This window comes from Odocoileus virginianus, unplaced genomic scaffold, assembly GCF_023699985.2.
Source record: "Odocoileus virginianus isolate 20LAN1187 ecotype Illinois unplaced genomic scaffold, Ovbor_1.2 Unplaced_Contig_10, whole genome shotgun sequence".
Classification (NCBI taxonomy): Eukaryota; Metazoa; Chordata; class Mammalia; order Artiodactyla; family Cervidae; genus Odocoileus; species Odocoileus virginianus.
In genome coordinates, this window is record NW_027224327.1 from 1,505,582 (window position 1) to 1,529,651 (window position 24,070).

Below are 24,070 nucleotides of genomic sequence, written 5' to 3' on the forward strand. Positions count from 1 at the left end.
TGGCCACCACCTCTGCCCTCAGGCGCAGGGTAGCTCCTCCCGGCCACCTGGCTGACCTCAGGCGCAGGGTAGCTCCTCCCGGCCACCTGGCTGGCCTCCGGCGCGGGGCAGCTCCTCCCGGCCACCTCGCTGGCCTCCGGCGCGGGGCAGCTCCTCCCGGCCACCTCGCTGGCCTCCGGCGCGGGGCAGCTCCTCCCGGCCACCTCGCTGGCCTCCGGCGCGGGGCAGCTCCTCCCGGCCACCTCGCTGGCCTCCGGCGCGGGGCAGCTCCTCCCGGCCACCTCGCCGGCCTCCGGCGCGGGGCAGCTCCTCCCGGCCACCTCGCCGGCCTCCGGCGCGGGGCAGCTCCTCCCGGCCACCTCGCCGGCCTCCGGCGCGGGGCAGCTCCTCCCGGCCACCTCGCCGGCCTCCGGCGCGGGGCAGCTCCTCCCGGCCACCTCGCCGGCCTCCGGCGCGGGGCAGCTCCTCCCGGCCACCTCGCCGGCCTCCGGCGCGGGGCAGCTCCTCCCGGCCACCTCGCCGGCCTCCGGCGCGGGGCAGCTCCTCCCGGCCACCTCGCCGGCCTCCGGCGCGGGGCAGCTCCTCCCGGCCACCTCGCCGGCCTCCGGCGCGGGGCAGCTCCTCCCGGCCACCTCGCCGGCCTCCGGCGCGGGGCAGCTCCTCCCGGCCACCTCGCCGGCCTCCGGCGCGGGGCAGCTCCTCCCGGCCACCTCGCCGGCCTCCGGCGCGGGGCAGCTCCTCCCGGCCACCTCGCCGGCCTCCGGCGCGGGGCAGCTCCTCCCGGCCACCTCGCCGGCCTCCGGCGCGGGGCAGCTCCTCCCGGCCACCTCGCCGGCCTCCGGCGCGGGGCAGCTCCTCCCGGCCACCTCGCCGGCCTCCGGCGCGGGGCAGCTCCTCCCGGCCACCTCGCCGGCCTCCGGCGCGGGGCAGCTCCTCCCGGCCACCTCGCCGGCCTCCGGCGCGGGGCAGCTCCTCCCGGCCACCTCGCCGGCCTCCGGCGCGGGGCAGCTCCTCCCGGCCACCTCGCTGGCCTCTGGCGCGGGGTAGCTCCTCCCGGCCACCTCGCTGACCTCCGGCGCGGGGTAGCTCCTCCCGGCCACCTCCCTGACCTCTGGCGCCGGGTAGCTCCTCCCGGCCACCTCGCTGGCCTCTGGCGCGGGGTAGCTCCTCCCAGCCACCTCGCTGGCCTCTGGCGCGGGGTAGCTCCTCCCGGCCACCTCGCTGACCTCCGGCGCGGGGTAGCTCCTCCCGGCCACCTCGCTGACCTCTGGCGCGGGGTAGCTCCTGTGGGCCGCGGTCCCTGTCCTCGGGCGCAGTAGCTTCTCTTGGCCCTGCTCATGCGCCGTCACAGCCGCCACAGCCCTGATGCTAAGTGGAGTGAAAACAGCCTGGCTGAGGGTCAGAAAACTTGGGCTCTATTTTTGGCTGGGCTGCTAGTTCCTTGTCCTATTTTGTGCTGCATGCTTGGTCTCCCTGGTTGTCCTTTTCTTTGACTGGAAGGTAAGGGCTGGACTCCGTGATCCTGGCTGCATATTCTACCATATGCATGTGCTGTTACTATGCTGTATCAGTCAAAATCCAGGAAGGAGAGAAGAAACAGAGCACTCAAGGTATTTCAAATGGAGGGGATTTATCATGCGAACCTGATTACATGGGTATGGGAAATTTGAAAGCAATAAAATGGTGTGGTGAGGCACCCTTTTATGGATTGAGCCTTTCCATACAAATTTTAGAATAAGCCAATCCATGTGTACAAAAGTCCTTGATGGAATTTTTAATAGGAATTACATTAAACTTACATATTATTTTGTGGAGAACTGATACCTCCACTGTGTTGAGCCTTGCCACCTATGAATGCTATATATTGCCTCATTTGTTTAAGGGTTCTTCGATTTCTTTCATAAGCATTGCATAGTTTTCAGCATTCAGACCCTATACATTTCTTGTTAAACATATTCTTAAGTACTTTATTTTCTTTGGAGTTATTATAAATAATATTGCTTAAGATTTTTATTTGTGAATTCTTGTGTTAGTATACAAGAATGTGATTGAGTTTTTCAAAACATTTGAACTACCTTCTCTTTTATTTTTTAATTTTAATTTTTAATTGCAGGATAATTGCTTCACAAAGTTGTGTTGGTTTCTACCATATAACAATGGAAATCAGCCATAAGTGTTTATATATCCCCTTTCTCCTGAGCTTCCCTCTCACCCCCACCACCCATCCCACCCCTCTAGGTCTTCAGGGAGCATAAGGCCATGCTCCCTATATTGTATAACAACTTCTCACTAGCTATCTATTTTGCTCAGGTAGTGTACATATGTCAATGCTACTTTCTCAATTCATCCTATCATCTCATTCCCCCCACTGTGTCCCACAAGTCCATTCTGTACATCTGGGTCTCCATTTCTGCCCTGCATATTGGTACATCAGTACCATTTTTCTAGATTCCATATATACGTGTTAATATACAATATTTGTTTTTCTCTTTCTGACTGCTTCACTCTCTGTATAACAGGCTCTAGGTTCATCCACCTCACTACAACTGACTCAAATTCATTCCTTTTTATGGCTGAGTAATATTCCATTGTATATAGGTACCACAACTTCTTTATCCATTCATCTATCTGTGGATAGAAGGACATGGACACCAAGGGTGGTTCATCAATGGACATCTAGGTTGTTTTCATATCCTGGCTATTGTAAATCATGCTGCTATAAATACTGGAGTACTTGTGTCTTTTTGAATCATGCCTTTATCTGGTTGTATGTCCAGTAGTAGGATTTCTGGGTCATATGGTAGATTTATTTCTAATTTTTAAAGGAATATCCATACTCTTGTCCATAGTGGCTGCACAATTTACATTCCCACCAAAAATGCAAGAGGATTCTTTTTTTCTCCTTATCCTCTCCAGCATTTATTGTTTGTTGATTTTTTGTTGATGGCCATTCTGACAAGTATGAGGTGGTATCTTGAGAAAGAAAAACAGAGCTGGAGGACTCAACCTTCCTGACTTCATACTATAATACAAAATTATAGTAATCAAGACAGTATGATACTGGCCCCAAAACAGAAATATAGACCAATGGAATGAGATAGAAAGCCCAGAAATAAACCCATGCATCTATGGGCGTCTTATCCTTAACAAAGGAGGCAAGAATATATATACAGTGTAGAAAAGACAACTTTTTCAATAAGTGGTACTAGGAAGACTGGAGAGTCATGTGTAAAAGGATAAAATTAGAACACTTCCTAACACCATACACAAAAATATACTCAAAATGGATTAAAGATCTAAATGTAAGACGAGCAACTATAAACTCTTAGAGGAAATCATAGGCAGAATATTCTTTGACATAAATCACAGCAAGGACCTCTTTGACCCATTTTGTAGAGTAACAGAAATAAAAACAAAAATAAACAAATAGGACCTAATTAAATTTAAAAGCTTTTGCATAGCAAAGGAAACAATAAACAAAATGAAAAGACAATCCTCAGAATGGGAGAAAAAATTGCAAACAAAGAAATGATGAAGATTAATCGCCAAAATATGCAAGCAGCTCAAAATTAGAAAAACAAACAACCCAATCAAAGAATGGACAGAAGACCTAAACAGACATTTATCCAAAGAAGACACACAAATGGCCAAGAAACACGTGAAAAGATGCTCAAAATTGCTCATTGCTGGAGAAATGTGATTGACTTTTTGAGTGTTGATTTGTATCTTGCAACTTTTCTGAAATATTTTTTGGATGATCTCTTTTTAAGGATTTCTTGGAATAGATAATCATGTCATCTGCAAATAGAGATAATTTTATTTCTTTCTTCCCAATCTGTGTGTCTTTTGTTGCTTTTTCTCATTTCATGTTGGCTAGAAATTCTAGCACTATGTTTATCAAACCTGATGAGAGAACATCCTTCTTTGTAAAAGATCTTAAGGGAAAATGATTTAACTTTTCACTACTAGGTAATCTATAGAATCATTTGTGAATGTTCTTTATCCCTTGAGGTAATTTCCCTCTATTACTTATTTACTTAGAGGTTTTTTCTTTTTTTTTAAATGAATAGGTATTGGATTTTGTCAAATACCTTTTCTGTCTTAATTGATATATGATTTTTCTTCTTGTGCTTGTTGATAAGTGGAATATATTAATTTTTGAATATTGAACAAGTGAAGTATTCCTAAAATAAATGCCACTTTGTCATACTTTATAATTTTAATGCATTGATGAATTCAGTTTTCTAAAGTGCATTAAGAATGCTGGGTCTGAGTTTTGGGGGGATATTGGTCTATGGTATAATTTTTCTTGGTATTGTCTTTGCCTGGTTTCAGTATCAGGGCATTGCTATCATAAGATCAGTTAGGAAATCTTTCCTCCTCTTCAATTTTTAGAAGAAACTATTAAATTATATTAACTTTAATTGTTAGGTTGAATTCAATACAACCATCTGGACCTGGGGATTTCTCTTTTCTGGAGATTTTAATTAAAAACTCAATTGCAAAATCAATGTTTACATGACTATCTAGAAAATCTATTTCACCCTGGTTGAATTTTAATTTGTGGTTTTCAAGGAAGTGGATCATTTTTTCTATTCTGTAAAATTGTGAGCATGAAATTACTGAGTATTTCCTTTTTTATTACCCATTATTGACTGTATGATTTGTAGTGTTAATGCATTTTATTCCACCTATAGGCCTAGCTTTCCTATTGCTTGATATCTTTCCTATTTTCAGTCTATCTACAGGCTTATGAAATGTATTAATTTTTAAAAAAGAAACAGCATTTTGTTTCATTTATACTGTGTTGTGTTTTATTCCTTTTTTTAAAAAATGCTAACATAGGAGACTTGAGATTGCTTTTCTTTGAAAGGCTTATTTAGAAGTTACAGAATCGGCCCTTAGATTTCAGAAGGACTCCCATTACTTTCAGATATGATAAAAGTTGCTTCCTATGCCCAAACAATGTGGTTTTGTTGAACATGTGCTTTCCTTCTGGAAGTCTGAAATTTGGGAGTGTGGAGGTGCTTATGTAGTCAAGATCCCATTGAAAACCTGGGACATTAGGTCTTTAATGAGCTTCTATAGTTGATGAAATATCACACATTTTGTCACATCTCACTGTTGGGGGAATTAAGTTCAATCTGTATGATTCCACTGGGAGAGGACACTTGGAAGCTTGTGCCTGGCCTCCCCTGAACTTCAACACTGTACTTTTTCCCTTGGTTGATGTTTCACGCTAAGAAACATTAGCTGTGAATACAAGACTATTCTGAGTATTTCCAGTAAATCATTAAGACCAGGGATGGTTTGGGACCTCTCAACATATTTTCCTATTTGTATTTTCACTTATTTCTGCTATCATTTTTTTTTTCTGCTCTCATTTTTTAAAAAATTGCATTATGCTTATTTTTCATTTGTTTTTTCCCCCCGGACTAGTTTCTTGAGATAGGAATTCGAGTTATTCATCTGAGACCTATACTCCTTTGTAACATAAGCATTACATGTATGTAAGTGTCATAAATTTTTGTCGTCATTGCTTTAGCTGCACCTCAGTATTATATGTTATGTTTTAGCTTTCGTTCAGCCTATGCATATTTTTATTTCCTTTGAGGCTTCCTAATTGACCCATGTGTCATTTAGAAGTATGTTGCTTGATTTCCACATGTTTAGAGTTTTTCCTATTATTATTCTGTTACTTTAATTTTTTTTAACTGAAGTACAGTTGATTTACAGTTTTTTTTTAAACTGAAGTATAGTTGATTTACGATTTTTTTTTTTTAACTGAAGTATAGTTGATTTACAAACCCACCAGGTATAGTTGGTTTCTGGTGTACAGCAAAGTGCTTATATATATGTGTGTGTGTATAGATGTGTGTGTGTGTGTATTCTTTTCCATTATGGTTTATTACAGAATATTGAATATATTTCCCTGTGCTATACAGTAGAGTGTCTTTATTTATCTACTTTATATATAGCAGTTTGCATCTGTTAATCCAAAACTCCTAATTTATCCTTCTCCCACCCCTTTCCCCTTTGGTAACCATAAGTTTGTTTTTTACGTCTGTGAGTCTGTTTCTGTTTTGTAAGTAAGTTTATTTGTATCACACTTTGGATTCTGCATATAAGTGACATCATATAGTATTTGTCTTTTCTTTCTGGTTTATTTCACTTAGTATGATGATCTATGGGTCCATCTATGTTGCTTCAAATGGCATTATTTCATTCTTTTTTATGACTGAGTAATATTCCATTGTATATGTGTACCACATCTTCTTTATCCATTCATCTGTTGATGGACATCAGATTGTTGCCATGTCTTGGCTATTGTAGATAGTGCTATTATTGATTTTTTTTTTTTAGTATAATCCCATTGAGGTCAGAACATTTTATATATTATTTTAAATTTGTTTATATTTGTTTTATGGCTCAATTCATGGTCTTTTTCTTGGTGAAAATTCTGTAAGCACTTGGAGAAATGTATATTCTGCTTTTCTGGAATGTAGTACTCTATATGTCAGTTGGATCCCTTTCTTTGTGTTATTCATATCTGCTATATCTTTGATTTTTTCTCTCTAGTAATTCTATCAGTTGTTGAAAATTATTAAAGTCTCTATTTTTTAAAATTAAAGTCAAGTTTTAATTTTATTGGCCATGGCACATGATTTGTGGGATCTTAGTTCCCAAACCAGAGACTGAAAGTCTCTTGGCAGAGAAGTTGCAGAGTGCTAATCACCAGACTACTAGGGAATTCCCTAAAGTCTAGCAATGTATTTGCTTATTTCTCCTTTTACTTCTATCCACTAATATATTTTATGCTTTATAATTTCTCAGATTTAGGATTGTTGTATGTTTCTGGTAGACTGACACTTTAACCATTATTTAGGTTTCATTTTGTCCCTAGTGAATTTTCTTTTGTTTTGAATTTGGCTTTATCAGGTTAATATAGCCACTCTTGTTCTGCTTTATTTTAATTAATTTTTACACCATATATTGTTTCCTATTCTTTTAATTTCAACCCACCTATGTCATTGATTTTCAGTGAGTCTCTTGTAAAAGGCATATAGTTGAGTCATGTTTATCATTCATTATGCAGATCTTTGTATTTTGATTGGTGTGAATACACCTAAGTAGGTCATTTACACTTAAACTAATTTTTAAGATGCTTACACCTATAATTTTATTGTTTGTATGTTTATTTGTTTCTTATGTTCTCACTACTGTTTCTCTTTTTTTCCCTCTCTTTTCTTTCTTTCTTTTTTAATGCCTAGAGACTTTATTTTCAGGTTTAGGACTGTATGAAAAAAATATACAACTTGTATTACATGGGGGCCACGTATTTCTCATAATACTGTATTTATTTTCTGCTTGTTTTGTAGAAAAAAATTAAAACCTTACAATTTTTTATTTTCCACTGTCTTAGCATAATTTTTTCTAATATATTCTTTGAAAAATCTCAGTAACAAAAAAGTTCTTGGGTCTTCATTTCTTGTTTCATGTGTTTTGTAATAAGCATGAAGTATCAGTAGGCAGATCCCATTATATGAAAAGTTCTGGCAGAATTATGCAGAACATTCAGGCAGATTTATGCCTTTAGAATATAAAGAAATTGATTTTGAATATGTTAAAATCTTGGATTATTTTTATTTATTTTTTAAATATAAATTTATTTATTTTAATTGGAGGCTAATTACTTTACAATATTGTAGTGGTTTTGCCATACATTGACATGAATCTGCCATGGGTGTACATGTGTTCCCCATCCTGAAATCCCTCCCACCTCCCTCCCCATCCCATCCCTCTGGGTCATCCCAGTGCACCAGCCCTGAGCACCCTGTCTCATGCATTGAACCTGGACTGGCGATTCATTTCACATATGATAATATACATGTTTCAATGCCATTCTCCCAAATCATCCCACCCTTGCCCTCTCCCACAGAGTCCAAAAGACTGTTCTATACATCTGTGTCTCTTTTGCTGTCTCGCATATAGGGTTATCATTACCATCTTTCTAAATTCCATATATATACATTAGTATACTATATTGGTGTTTTTCTTTCTGGTTTACTTCACTCTGTATAATAGGCTCCAGTTTCATCCACCTCATTAGAACTGACTCAAATGTATTCTTTTTAACGGCTGAGTAATATACCATTGTGTATATGTCTTCCTGCTGGCTACTTGAAAGTATTTTTAGGGCTACATTTGATTTATTTATAATGTTCTTGAGATATATCTTTGCACAATTTTCTTAATGGTTGAGTATTATAATGTGCAAGCTTCCCAGGTCGTACAATGGTAAAGAATCTGCCTGCCAATGAAGGTGATGCAATAGATGCAGGTTCAATCCCTCAGTCAGAAAGGCGCTCTGGAGTATGAAATGGCAACCCACTCCACTATTCTTGCCTGGAAAATTCCATGGACAGAGGAGCTTGGTGGCTTCAGTCCATGAGATCACAAAGAGTCGAATGTGACTGAGCAACTGAACACACATATACACACACGCACACAATGTACACATGTGGTGTACAATAGACTATGGTATCAACACTTTACTACATCAAGGGAAGTCTGGAAATCTCACTTTCCTTTAGATCTGTTTTCCTTCCTCACTTAAATATCATATCTGTGGTGTCAGATGGTGTTAAAATTTTTGTTTCAATTATCAAATATGAGTTATAAAACTTAAAGGCAAAAATGTAGTAAATTATTTCTGCTCTTTCCATTGATGCTCCTTCCTTTTTGATGTTCCAAAATCCCTTCTTTCATAATTTTCTTTCTGTCTGAAAAACTTCTTTTAGCTATTTTTAAAAGGTACATCTACTAGTGGCAAATTCTTTGTTTTCTTTCATCTGAAAATATTTTTATTTCTCTTTAAATCCTGAAGGATAATTTCACCAGCTATAGAATTTGTGGTTGAAAGTTCTTTCCTTGTTGCATTTGAAAAACAGTGTGAGATCTCTTCACAGCCTCCATAATTTCAGGTGAGAAATATACTTTCATTCAAATTGGTTTGTTCCTGTATGTAATGCACCATTTCTCTCTGACTTCTTTCAAGATATTTCCTTTGTCTTTCGGTTAAATTATGATGTGTCTTGGCAAGGATTTCTTTGCTTATATCCTGTTTGGGGTTTAATCAGTTTGTTGAATCTCTAGGTTTGTGTGTTTCACCACATTTGGCATGCTGTTACCCATTACATTATTTCTTCAAATATTTTTTCAGACCTTTCTCCTTTTTCCTTCTGGGACTCTGACAGTAAAGTATTGGGAATTTTGTTGTTTTTCCAAAGGTCCCTGAGGCCCCCTCTTTTTTTTTTTTTTTTAAGTCTAGGCTTTCACAGTTCTTCAGATTGGGTGAATTCCATTGAAATGTCTCTAAGTTTGCTGACTTTACCTCCACCATCTCTATTCTATTATTGAACTCATTCATTTATGCTATTGAGTTTTTCAGTACAATAATTTCCCTTTGGTCCCCTTTAATAACATCTATTTTTCCTATTTTTTATTTTTCCACGAGAATTTATAACTGAAGGCTGAGGCTTTTTATAATGATCTCTTTAAAATCCTTGGCAGGTAATTCCCACATTTGGTACATTTTTAATATCGGTATGAGTTATTTTTCTCAGTCACGTTGTGGTTGCCCTGGCTTTTGGTGCATGCATGTGTGCTTAGTTGCTTCGGGTCAGTTTTCTCCCAACTCTTTGTGATCCCATGGACTGTAGCCAGCTGGGCTCCTTGGTACATTTCCCAGCAAGAACACTGGAGTGGGTTGCCATGACCTCCTCCTGATCTTCCCAACCCAAGGACAAAACCTGCAATGCATCTCCTGCATTGCAGGTAGATTCCTTATCGCTGAGCCACTGTGAAAGCCTGGGTTTTGGTATACAGATGATTTTTTTTATAGTATCTTGGACCTCTTGTCTATTTTCAGAAGTGTGTCAGGTATTATAAAAATTTTATGTTATTATCAAGTAGTCAACTGTTCAGGCTTAGCATGTAGGTTGTAATTTCAATTTCAGTTCAATTTTCTGAGCTGTTGCAGAATTACTTTTGCCTGATGGGTTCAACAGTTAGAACCAAACATGGAAAAATGGACTGGTTCAAAATTTGGAAAGAGGTACATCATGGCTGCATATTGTCACCCTGCTTATTTAACTATATGCAGAGTGCATCATGCAAAATGTCAGGCTGGATGAATCACAGGCTGGAATCAAGATTGCCAGGAGAAATATCAATAACTTCAGATATGTGGATGACTCCCCCCTGATGGCAGAAAGCAAAGAGGAACTACAGAGTTTCTTGATGAAAGTGAAAGAGAAGAGTGAAAAAGCTGGCTTAAAACTCAACATTAAAAAAAAAAAAAGATCATGGCATCCAGTCCCATCACTTCATGGCAAATAGATGGGGAAACAATGGAAACAGTGACAGATTTTATTTTCTTGAGCTCCAAAATCACTGCAGATGGTGACTGCAGCCATGAAATTAAAAGATGTTTGCTCCTTGGAAGAAAAGTTATGACCAAGATAGACAGCATATTAAAAAGCAGAGACATTACTTTGCCAACAAAGGTCCACTTAGTCAAAGCTTTGGTTTTTCCAGTAATCATGTATGGATGTGAGATTTGGACCATAAAGGAAGCTGAGCACTGAAGAATTGATGCTTTTGAACTGTGGTGTTGGAGAAAACTCTTGAGAGTCCCTTGGACTGCAAGGAGATCCAACCAGTCCATCTGAAAGGAAATCAGTCCTGAATATTCATTGGAAGGACTGATGCTGAAGCTGAAACTCCAATACTTTGACCACCTGATGCAAAGAACTGACTCTCTGGAAAAGACCCTGATGCTGGGAAAGGTTGAAGGCATGGAGTGAAGGGGATGACAGAGGACATGGTTGGATGGCATCACCAACTTGATGGACATGAGTTTGAACAAGCTCTGGGAGTTGGTGATGGACAGGGAAGCCTGGCATGCTGTAGTCCATGGGGTTGCAAAGAGTCTGACATGACTGAGCGACTGAACTGAACTGATGGGTTCATGTGCTGTTGCAGCATCTTCTATGACTTCACGTTGGTTTTTTTTTGAAGGATGAAGTGATCTTTACAGGTTAGGCTCCCAGTCAGTGAGTGGGACTGTAGGATCCTCCTACCAGTGCCCTTTATGTACCTTGCCTCTGGGTGGTGGGAAGAGTCTTGGGTCCCAGGGGACAAAGAGATTTCCTAGATCAGGCCATCTGTTGTAGCTGTTTTGATGACTCTGCCCAATTATCTGCCTCAGTATCTGAGTGGAAAGGGGGATCCCAGGACTAATGGGAAAAAACTGCATCTGGTGGCCCTTTACTTCTGATGGGTGTCCCACCTGATCCCCCTTGCTAGAGAGTTGACTTACATTATGTTGTTGGCATGACTTCTATTTGACCCTGGTGAGGAATGAAACTATCTGGGCTGCCCTGTGTTGCTAGGCTATAGATCTGGGTTGCCTTTATCCTTTGGGCAGGAGGTTGTAAGAAAACCTGCTGCTGTAATTCCATCCCCAAGGTCTCAAACTAGCCTGTCTTCCTCTTCCACCTTCAGAGTTATGCTTTGATTGTCATGCATCGTTTCCACGGCTTATAGTTATGATTAGTGGGAAGAGGCAGGGACAAATGAGTCTATGAATAATCCTGTGTAGTATATGCCAGTGAAAATTAAGATGACACATTTTGGGGGTGACTGATATTAAATCTCTACCTTTAGCCTACACTGTTTCCTTCTCAGGACATGTGATGTGGCAGTGTGATGCCTGGATCACTGGCAGCTGCCCTTAGTAGTCATGAGGGGAAATATAACCAACCCAGATGACAAGGAATAAGAAAATTGAAAAAACCTGAATTTTTGATTTTGAGTTGCTGAGTTAACCCAGGACTCTTCTTAAACAATAATTACTTTCAGCATTTAATTCATTTTCAGGAGCATTTTCTGTTTCTTGCTAGCAAACACATCCTAAATAATACTGATTCATAGTTATGGTCCACCTACCCCTGCGCTCCTGCTTCCAGCATTGTAATCTGTCTGATGAAGCTACTCACCAGACATGTGCTGAACCTGTTTCCTTCTTATCTCGCCAGAACAGCTCTTGGCTACCTACAACATGGTATGAGTTACAACAATGTGGTTTCACACGCCACATTATTTTGTTTAGAAAATTTTAAGTGGTTCACAAGTCATGAGTTTTAGAGTCTGGGAAGCCTGGAGACCATCTCCTCCCACACTATTGTTTTACTTATGAGGATCCAGGATCCTTAGAAAGGACACAATCAGTCCAAGGGCAATCAGCAACACCAAGATAGGATGGGAACCCAGACCTCATCTATTACAGGTAAAGGTACTTCCTGCTATACTTCTTGTCCTCTGAGGCATGGTCATCTGACCAGCACAAGCACATTGAAGTTTGCATCTGCAATGGGAATATTTTTTGCTTCCATTTTTCTTGAAATAAAAGTAGCAGCTGAGGGGTTCCTTCTGTACGCTATCCTGGGATTCTGAAGAATGTCAGATGGAAAGAAAGGAAATGATTATCCTGAATTTTACTGCCAATTACTTTCCCAGGAAACCAGTCCTGTGGCAGAATCAGTTCTTGTCACTATCTCAGGTTTCTGCTAGCTAGAGGCTCTTCATAAGCAAGAACTTTTTGCCAGGCAGAGACAGCAAGGCCAGTGTATGAGCTGTTAGTGGAAATGGGACACCTTCACTTCCCTGACTGAACAGTGACTGGGGGATGAATGATTCTTTCTTGAGAAGACTTCTCTTCCAGGCCATCAAAGCTCTAGGAGGCCAATATGGTTTCCACAGTGCTGCTGAGGAAGTGAGCCTGGCCTGTGGAGGAGCTCATGTTGCTGAAGCTAGCTAGACCAGCGGCTCTTAGCTCTGCCTTCTCTTATAAACCAGGAGGCAATTACACTGCTGAAATGTAGGGATCTGATATGATGTGTGTGTTCCAGGGTCATAGCAGTGCTTGGTGCTGAGAGAGACTGCCCTGAAGAATGGAACCATAGCCTCTTACAGGTCATCTGGCCATTAAATCCTCAACCTTGCTGAACATCAAGATCATCTGGTGGGCTTTTAAAATGCAGATTTCCAGGCCCATTCCAGATCTGAAGAATCAGAATTACTGTTTTAAGCTTCCAGATGACCATTTGGTACCCACTTACCTAGGGCAAGTCCCCTTCTAGTAAAATAATATTGTCAATATCTTCCTTGAGAGAACTGGCCAACTTGCTCTGGAGTACTGTTCTAGTCTGGGAGCTCTCAGCTGCAAGGGACCCTGGTCTACCTTGAGGTGATGCACTGAAAGAGGGGTCCAGACCACATGTGTTGCGTTTACACCAGAAATGGATCCTCTGGGAGGTTCACATCCTCGAGCATGACTTAGTGAGTATGTTCTAGTGTCATCCTCTTTATAGGTGTAGGATTGAGGCACAGACAGGTAAAACCACACACTTAGGTAACTCAGGAAGGGGCAGGATCTGGGATCTGAGCCCTGGTGATATGACTCCCAGGGATATTCCTCCCTGACTATTTGGCAGCACTGCCCTCAGAAGGTGTTGGGCCCCTTCCAGCTGATAGCCTCAGCCCTAAGAGCCATGACTTCTCTGCTACCCATCACTCTGGAGAAGAAGGAGTTCTATGGTGGTGTATGAGTTGAAGCTGGTGGCCCCTGCCTGGCTCACCTATGTGCAGCCTGTATGCCTAGAGGATGCCCGGCACCCCGTGATTGTAGTACCAGTGACTCTCATTGACCAAAGTGTGGCCTCCTTGTACTTGGCTGGTGTTATGGGGTCAGCATGTTCTTCAGAAAGCAAAGCTGAGGGGCTGTGTGGGGCTGGGGCTGGGAGCTGAGGCTGGCGTGCTCCTGTGGTTGAGCACACGAGGATGGGATGGGGCAAGGGTGCCTTGGCTGTGGGTGAGGCTGCAGTATGGACTGCCACTGCCTGCTGACTTCCAATGCAGGGCCACGCAGCCACGTGGCTGGGGTCTTAGCACCAAAAGAAGCTCTGGAACATGAAGATGGGTGGAAACCCTCCTAGGCCCTTAGCAGTATATATGCTCGAATATAGGCAGGCGCGTAGGAACTGCAGCAACAATGGCAATCTGTTCTGAAGGGAGTGCAGGTTTGTATGAAGTCAGCAAGGAGAGCCTGATGCTGCCAAATGGAGGGTTACAGAGAGATGTGACTCCAGGATGGGGCATGGACTGAGACCTCAGAGCAGAGGAGACTGAGGTCTAGAAGAGTCAGGTCTCAGTCCACCTTGCACCCATGTTCCAGTACGATTTGGAGGGAAAACTTCCTTCTCCTCCCCATTCCACTCCCTCCATTTGTCCCTGTCTCCCTGCTTCTCCCATACCCACCTCTTCTCCTCTACTTCTCCCTCCCTTCTTCTTCCTTACATCCTACTTCTTAACTCTCATCCCCTCCTCCTTTTTCTTTCCCTTTCCCCCCTCCTTTATTTCCTCTCTCCTTCTGCCAGCCATTTCTGGAAATGTTCTGCACATCTTGGTGGCACCCTGCAGGAGCCCTGCTCTGGGGATGGGAGATGTTGACAACTGTAAGCAAACATGCAGTGCAATGCCCACCAGCACGTAGCTAGAAGTGTCGAGAGAGGAGGAGGCCCTAGTCCGGACAATCAAGTCCCATGGAAGTTGTGAGTCTGGGCTGGGACTGAAGGATAAGCCAAGACATCCTGGAGGCTAGACAGTAAGATGGTGAGTGAGCATGTTCTGGGCAGGGAGGGGGTGGTGGTCACAGGTAAAAGTGGGAGAAAGTGGGGGTCATCAGTGAAATCTTGTCTTGTAACCATGAGCTCCACCTTGGGCATGTGGGATGTGTGTGGATGAAACCTGAGAAAGATCACCACCAGACATGAGGATTTGCAGAGGTTTTGGTCAGTGATGGGGACCTTCAGGATCTGTGACTCAAGGGACAGGTCATCTATGACACAAGGAAAGAAGTGGAGAAAGAGAAAAGGACCCAAATGCAGTGACAGAAAATAAGTTTGATGTAAAAGATCCAGGACACAATGATATTGTCCTGGACTTGATGGAGACTCCATGAGGCCCAGCTGAAGTGTCCTGCCCTGGCTCCACACCTCCCTGGGCATCAGCGAGGAAACCCATGCTCTCCTGACATATCAGTCTTCTTGCATTCAGCTCACCTGGCTTCCAACCACCCCTGATGACTTGGCTCTGAGAGAGTCAATTCCTAGGCAGGTTGATAAGAAGTCTGGGGGTCCCCAAGGAGAGAGGGGTCTGGAATTCTCAAGGATGAGGAAAGAAAAAACTCCCCCTCCCCCCACATTCTTTAGGATTGCATGACAATAATGTATCCTGCTTGAGGACAGTTTCTGGGAAAAAACCTAATGCTAATCCTGTAATCTTAAAATGTAAATTATGGGAGTGGGTCTAGTAAGGTCTTTACAACCTCCAGACATTCTTTTGATTCATTGTAATAACTAATTAAAAGGTATATAACTCCATTGCTAACACTAGCAAGGGGGCACTCTTTCTGCCCCCTTCTGATGTCTATGTCAGAAGCTTTCTCTATCTCTTTTATACTTTAATAAAACTTTATTACACAAAAGCTCTGAGCAATCAAGCCTCATCTCTGGCCCCAGATTGAATTCTTCTCCTCCAGAGGCCAAGAATCCAGCGTCTTTTGTGGTTCAGCAACAACCTTTCATCTCCTTCCTATCACTCTGTCCATCAGCTGTCAGAGTTCCTGGGGCTTCTCACATCCATATGGGGGCCCTAACCCTGGGCTCTCAATCCCACATGCCCTGCATCACCCAAGGTGAATCTTATGGTGATAAGCCTAGTTTTCTCTAATGACCCTCACTTTCTCCCCACTCTTACCTGTGACCACCACCCTCTCCACACCGAGAACCCACTCACTCACCATCTTACTGCCTGGCTGCCAGGATTTCCTGGGCCTCTCAATCCCATGACTTCTTGCCCCAGTGACCCAGCTTCACCACACCACTATGTCTATAATGAAAATATATGACTTTAGTTATAAAGATACTGTGTCCTAATGAATAATTTTTGGGGAAGTAGACTGGATAGAAAATGAGACCAGATCAGCTATATCTGTCTTGGAGCAGGATGTGTGTTGCAGGAATTCTCACACACGCGTGAGAAGGTTGGACCATCCATCTGGTAAGATAAAGATAGGTGATGGAGAAGGTCAGAGAAGCTGCCATGGATAAAGAGAGTAGGGTGGCCTGGGAGCATGGGGAAGAACTGGCGAGACAAACTGAGACCTGAGTCATGAGTTTAAGCTTTCATGTTAGCCTGGCAGCGTGGTGGAGGTGAGTGGAACGTGAGATCAACCCTGGAAATGATTTAGTAGGGAAGGTGCATTAGGACAGGGTTCCAAAGGGGCTGAGGGCACTGTTCATGCATGAAGCCCCATTAAATAGGGAAGGAAGTGAAGCCAGTATGATTACAGACTGGGGAAAAAGTACAAATACACTCCTCAGCTCATACCCTGACTTCGTCTTTACCAATCACTGAACTTACAATTTTAATTTCAAAGTCCCTTATTTTCACCTCTGGGCCTCTCCTTCAAACATTTTGCCACCTCAGTGAAACTAACAATCTTTTTCCTGCCCCTTACTCTCCTGACCTCAGCTCTTCCTTCCCTCTTTTCCAAGCCCTGGGGAAGAGGAGTGCGGAAGAGTGGAAGTATAAGTTTAAAGTCCAGAATGCTCTCTTATCAAAATTTAGCAACTTATTTTTTCATTAAGCATTCATCTAGATGTTGTAAATTTTATTATAGATTCCAGAGTTCTGAGAAAGTCAACTCTGGCAGTCTTTGCCTGCTTAATCATAGTGGAGAGATGGAACTTTAGAGTTCATTACTCTACAAATTTTTGTGACATCATTCATGACTAGTTTTCAACAAAGGTCTGAAAGCAATTCAAGGGAGGAAAGACAGCCTTTGCACAGAATGATGCTGAAAAGCAAGGCATCCAAAGGGCAGTAAATAAATAAAACTCAAACTTGCTTATACCTTATACAAAAGTAATTAAAAATGGGTCACATATGGAATTTCCAGGTAGTCCAGCGGTTAGGACTTGATGCTTTCACTGTGGTGGCCTGAGTCTAATCCCTGGTTGAGGAACTAAGATCCTACAAGCTGCATGACATAGCTCCCCTCAAAAAAGATCATATATTTTAATGTAAAACTATAAAAATTTTATAAGAGAACATAAGAGAAAAGCTTTGGAATCCAGGACATGGAAAGAATTCTTAGATTTGACATTAAGAGCATAGTCCTTAAAAGAAAAAAACAAATGGTTAAATTGGGTCTCATTGAAATATAAAGCTTTGTTCTGAGAAAGGCCCTGTTAAGGAGATGGGAAGATAAGGACAACATGAGAGAAAATATCTTCAAACTGCGTGCTTGACAAAGGACAATTATCTAGAAAAGATAAAGAACCTTTAAAGCTCATTGGTTAAAAAACAAATAGTATGATTCAAAAATGGACAAAAGACGTGAAGGCACATTTTGCCAAAGAAATCATGCCAGTGGAAAATAAGCATACGAAGGTATGCTCAACAGCGTTAGCCTCTAAGAAAATGCAAATTAAAATTGATGATACAGTATTGCTACATACCCATTAGAATGGCTAAAATAAAAATGTGACAGCACAGACACTGGTAAGGATGTGAAAAAATTTGATCATTCATGTACTGCTGGTGAAAATGAAAAATGGTAAACCTTCCTGGAAAATAGTTTAGCAGTTCCTGTAATATTTAACATGCAGTTACCTCATGACCCAGGAATAGCACTATTAGGCATTCATACTAGAGAAATAAAAGTTCATATTTGCACAAAAACCCATTCATGGACATTCATAATAGCTGTTTTCATAAGAGCTAAAAATTGGAAACAATCTGTATATCCTTAAATGAATGAACAGTTAAACTTTGGCACTTATATACCGTGGATGCTACTAAGAAATATAAAGGAACAAATTCTTGATATGTGCAACAAACTGGATGAATCTCAAAGGAATTATACTGAGTGACAACTGAGCTGCATCCAGGTGTGAGGTCTTCCCTGACTAGTCTGGTTCACTCTCCTCTCTATCATACATGGGTATTACACCCAATAAACTGCTCTTCTTTATCTAGTGCCTGCTTCCTAGAGAATCCCAGCTGAACTGATAACTTCCAGTTGCTTCAAGGATGTGCTTGTAGACAAGTCATAAAATATCTAGAACACTATAGCTTCACCCTCCCAACTTCTGCTTCTGATCACCCTTTCTTTTTTTGCCACCAGAAACTTCTCTGGTGTGAACCTTCTGTTAGATCATAGAATTTAAGCTTCTTCTACTCAGGGTCCTTATATTTGCCATTTCCTTCTCCTGGGAACCTCTGCTTCTCTCCCAAGTAAATCTGGTTTTCATATTATCTCAAATGTTACACTTCAGAGACCTCTTACCTGATCTTCAGACCTGATTGGGCTCTCTGCTTTTTTTTTTTTTTCCTACACTAGTCACTGCTTGTCTGTGTAATTGCTTGATGACAGTCTGACTTGCTCACTGCACCAAAAGCTAAGACATTGTCTTGCTGTTTTATTTATTGATTGCTCCCTAGCACTTATTCCAGTGCTGGTGCATGGTTGGAATTTGGTGATATTTGTAGAATGGATGGACAGATTGAGTTAACTGGAAGAAGAGAGACCTGTTTTACTGACCTATATATTCTTAGTTTCATGAATAACTTTGTGCAAATTCTTTCATTAGGGAATTCAGAGCATTGATGTAAGACATTGATAACTTTGCATTTTGTGTAAATATCTTTGTATTTTACCTTTGGAAGACTTGCCTGTACTGTAAAATGCTGCCCTTCAGAAATACTTGAAGCACTTTTAATGTATTCCTTGGAGACACTTACTTTAATATCTTAAGTCAGATGCTGATTTGCTAATCAAATGTTTCCCACTTTGCTCTAACCCCATCATGAAATGAAGAGGGAAAGAAGGCCACTTTAGTCATCTGAGTTCTCACCCTTAACAAACAATCCTCATAAAATGCTAATTAAGTGATAAATCCAATGGACAATCTGTGAATGGCTAACTTGCATTTTTTAAGTTAATGAGTATTTGTAGTTACCAGTGCTGCAGGGGTCATTATGGATTTCCTGGTGCAATGTTTGACTGCTGGACCCATAAACCTCCCATCTCTGAGAGGGTCATTGCTCAAGCTCCATGTAAATAAACCTGGGGGTGGCATCTACATGAAATACTTTATTCTCTGGGGCTCCCAGGAGCTAAATTGTGTGTATGCTAATTAAAACAAACAAAGAGCAAATACTACAGGAGCAAATTGTACTATTAGTATTTATGCAAAACAGTGTCTAACGTTCCAACAAACTCCAATCAACAGCTGATGAATGCTAATTGAGTTCTTAGACTCCACCCTCATGCCCAGGGCAGTCATGACCACAGCCCCGTGACCTCTCAAGCCCGTCCACAGTCCAGCACTGTGCTGGTGCTTGAATTCAGCCACTCCTCAATGTTTCCCTTTTGCTGGTTATTTTATTTGATAGATGATGAGACAGAGACTCTGAAAAACTGCAGAACTTGGTCATAATTATAGCACACTCTGTGTTCTGGCACCCCAGTTCAAACCTCTTCCAGAAGATGAACTCAGCTATGTAATCATTCCTTTTTAGGGATTGCCATGCCAGGCCCTTGGCCTTGATGATTCCTCTGCCTAAAGCAACCTCTTCCAGCTTGTCCATCACAGGAGCATCTGTCCTGTGCCCTCAAGAGATCAGAGAAGGGCTGTCTCTGCTTGAAAGTACTTCCTCAGTCCCCAGGAAGCACACCTCAACTCTTTATTTGTAATGGGGTCTAACGTCCTTGGTCCCCCCATCAAGCTGTGAGCCCTAGCCTCTGGACCCTCTGGGCCAGTGTTGAGTGATTGCATAGAACTTTATGAGCCCTTGCATCCTCTGAGCCTGGCCCTATTTACTTTCCTCCACCTGTCATTTCTATGACCAACCTGATGATGTGGTTGCTTGAATGCTTCAACATTAGTGGAAAGAATAGCAATCACTGGGTTGGACTAAATTAGCAGTTTGCTTTTTCTGGCCAAAGAATCTGGTCTTCAAAAACAGTATTGCAGAGACCCCTCTAAATCAGATTGCTGGAAATGGAGCTGCTCTGCTGGGTGGCCCAGACCCAATGCTTGGTCTCCCCTTGATCCTGTAGGGGATCCCCAAGTTAGCACCATGTATTCCCAAGACTCCTTTGAGCAAAAATGGGACATTCCAGTACCATGTGATCCTTCAGTTTCCTTGACTTTCTATCATTGTAAACATCCAAGATCCTGGCTACCATATGATTTCTGAATTTCTGAGATGTTTAAGGTCATCACCATTTAATCTAGAGGGATTTGCTCCACCCTTTCAAGAAAAATGCAGTATGACATAAAGAGGAGGGCTTTGGACCACGAGGAAAGGATAACTCACATGCTCAAAGGCCATTGCCAAACAGAATTGGGGTTCCACCCAAATCAGGAATTTTCTGGAGTTTGCTTGTATCAAAAGTTCATGTTTGGAACCAGGTATCAATAGAGATAGAAAGTAAAAGGTTATAAAACTAAGAGGAGTAGGTATATGAAGAGGGTAGTTGACTGAATCCTCCTTCCTGGGAACTCTTCCTGGCAGAGTAGAGCGACTCTAGCTTCTTCCTGTTGGATAGTCAAGATGCAAGAGAACACTGAAATGAGTTTTGAAAGGATTGACCTCTCCTTCTCCCATCCCTCCCTCTTCCCTCATCCCCCCAGTTTAAAGTTTGTTAGAGATTTCAAAGTATTCAGTAGAGAGTTGAAGCTGTGGACTCACATGGCCAGGAGTGAAGTGGGGGGTTGGGAATGTTTCATCAGTCTGTGGAGGCTGTTCTTACAAGGAAACACTTCTGTGTCCCATGTAAGGTCAATTCAGAAAGTTTTCCAGTTATCATTTGCACTAGGGCAGCAAACAAGCTTATTGCCCACAACAGAACAGAGTTTAGTTAATTTCACTTTTTCAGACTGGTTTCTTTTCAGGCCCTAAGGATATGTTAGTTTTAATTATGCTCCTAGGGATATGTCAGTTGTAATCATGATCTTCTCTTTCCAGTAGCTTCTTCAGTCCATCACCCACACCTGCCTGGAACTGCTACCAGAGCTCTAGGCGCATCCAGTAGAGAATCCCAGACCAGGGAATTAATGGATTACTCCTGGCATCTTTGAAATCTTTCTCCTCTTTCCTCATTTCCATGAGAGAAAACCAGTTATTTAATCTTAAATATCTTTCTTTCTAGAGAAGAAAATGGGTCCACTTTTAGAAGTTAAGTTTCTGGCTATCAAAGGAGTACAGAGAAGTAGTAAACAACCTGTAGCCTCTGGTTCACCTGAGATTTGCCTCCTAGGGCTGCACTGACACAGATGAGCCACTGACCTCTGCGGTAGATCAAAGATGACTGCAACATCTGTGCTGCTTCTCCCCTTGAGGGATGGTGTCTTCCCTTGAATCTGAGCTGGGTTCAAATGTTTTGCCTGATGCAGAGATTGCAGGAGAAGTGAGGTTTTATGATTGTCAGTGATGTGTCTTCTGAAGCTCTGCAGCTTCCTCCTGGGGCTTTTGAATAGTGTTTGTGAGCCTGAGTGAGACCAAATACCCTGAGACCATCATCTGGGGAGGCTGAATGTCAGTTGTCTGGCCTTAGTCTCATCTGAGTGCATCTAGCCCACAGCCATCCCCTCAAGGTTCAAGACACAGGGGGAATGAAGCTGTCCTGGACCCTCCAGACCAGCACACCCACCAGCTGAATACCGCCAGTGACCTCCATGGCTGCCTGGTTACGATGCATGACAATCACCAGCTAGGTCCCGCCTGAAATCCTGACCCTCAAATCATGCGTCAATTCATTAAGCTTTGAGGTAATCTGTTACACAGCTGTAGATAACCAGATTTTAGTTCGAGGTAATTTGTTACACAGCTGTAGATAACCAGATTCCTCAGCTGAATAAGGCAGTTAAAAATAATTTCTTTGCAGGGTTGTTTGGAGGATGGACAAAAATAAACCTTACACTGTAAACAGTGAATAAAAGTGATCAACATTATTTTTATTACTTAAATCAGTAATTATATTTCCTCCTTACACAACCACAATAACTATATCAAACAAGTCAGTGATTACATGAGCCCAGGTTTGGGGATGGGAGGGGGTCATGGCAGTCACAGCATGTGAGCAAAGAAGCATGAGATGACTCATGACTATTCTTTCATTTCCAGGCCCTTATCCCTTGAACTAAATTGGAATGTCTTCAGGCTACTCCAGTATTTCATCCTATCTTCATAAGGAAATGTGAATCTGCCTGTTCTGAGCCAAACAACTGGACATGGTCTGTGAATAAGAGCCTCTCCACTGATTTGGTTGGTCAGCTGGTTGGATTAGGATAAGAAGTTAATAGAGAATTTACACAAAATGATCACAAATGAGGAAAGGTCTTAGAGGAAAAAGCCAGTGCTGTAAGAGAGTAACATGGTAACTTGGTTTATTGAAATGGGCCAGAGCATGGAAACCAAAGCAAAAGTTTTGGATCTTTTCCAAAGAGCAACTGGAATGTCTTAGGGATGGGGACAGCACGACCAGATGTCAGCCCAGGAAGTCACGGAAGGTCAGGAGGGCAGTGCAGCTGCCTGCCCAGATTCTAGCTCCTACACATCTCATAGGATTTAGTGGGGCCTCTCTGCTCCATCCACCAGAGCCTCTTCTAAAAGTCTTTCTTTTGTCTCCTTAGGCACCTTAAAGATGTGGAGAGAGTGCCCCTTCCCTCCAACAAGACACAAAGCAGCTTTTTAACAAATTGGTGACCTAACAGAAGCAGAAGATATTAAGAACAGGTGGTAAGAAATCCTTTGGATCATTGAAAAAACAACAGAGTTCCAGAAAAACATCTACTTCTGCTTTATTGACTATGCCAAAGCCTTTGACTGTGTGGATCACAACAAACTCTGGAAAATTCTTAAAGAGATGGGAATACCAGACCACCTGACCTGCCTCTTGAGAAATCTGTATGCAGGTCAGGAAGCAACAGTTAGAACTGGACATGGAACAACAGATACTGGTTCCAAATCAGGAAAGGAGTACGTCAAGGCTGTATACTGTCACCCTACTTATTTAACTTATATGCAGAGTACATCATGAGAAATGCTGGGCTGGATGAAGCACAAGCTGGAATCAAGATTGTTGGGAGAAATATCAATAATCTCATATATACAGATGACACTACCCTTATGGCAGAAAGTGAAGAATAACTAAAGAGCCTCTTGATGAAAGTGAAAGAGGAGAGTGAAAAAGTTGGCTTAAAGTTCAACATTCAGAAAACTAAGATCATGGCATCTGGTCTCATCAGTTCATGGCAAATAGATGGGGAAACAGTGACAGACTTTATTTTTTTGGGTTGCAAAATCACTGCAGATGGTGACTGCAGTCATGATATTAAAAGATACTTGCTCCTTGGAAGAAAATTTATGACCAAACTAGAAAGCATATTAAAAAGCAGAGACATTACTTTGCCAGCAAAGGTCCTTCTAGTCAAAGCTGTGATTTTTCCAGTAGTCATGTATAGATGTGAGAGTTGGAGTATAAGGAGAGCTGAGCACAGAATAATTGATGCTTTTGAAATGTGGTGTTGGAGAAGACTCTTGAGAGTCCCTTGGACTGCAAGGAGATCCAACCAGTCCATCCTAAAGGAAATCCATCCTAAATATTCATTGGAAGGACTGATGTTGAAGCTAAACTCCAATACTTTGGCTACTTGACGAAGAGCTGACTCATTAGAAAATACCCTGATGCTGGGAAAGATTGATGGCAGGAGGAGAAAGGGACTGCAGAGGATGAGATGGTTGAATGGCATCACCAACTCAATGAACATGAGTTTGAGTAAACTCCAAGAGTTGGCTATGGACAAGGAGGCCTGGTGTGCTGCAGTCGATCGGGTCACAAGAGCCGGAGATGACTAAGCGACTGAACTGA

At 42.3% G+C, this 24,070-nt stretch overlaps 1 long non-coding RNA gene across 1 annotated transcript; it reads left to right on the forward strand.

Moving 5' to 3' along the window:
• Positions 1–1,501: 1,501 nt before the first annotated feature.
• LOC139033938 (uncharacterized) lies at positions 1,502–23,104 on the forward strand. Its single transcript, XR_011486411.1, has 3 exons — positions 1,502–1,610; positions 22,324–22,433; positions 22,833–23,104. It is a non-coding gene; the product is annotated as an uncharacterized lncRNA (long non-coding RNA).
• Positions 23,105–24,070: the final 966 nt, after the last annotated feature.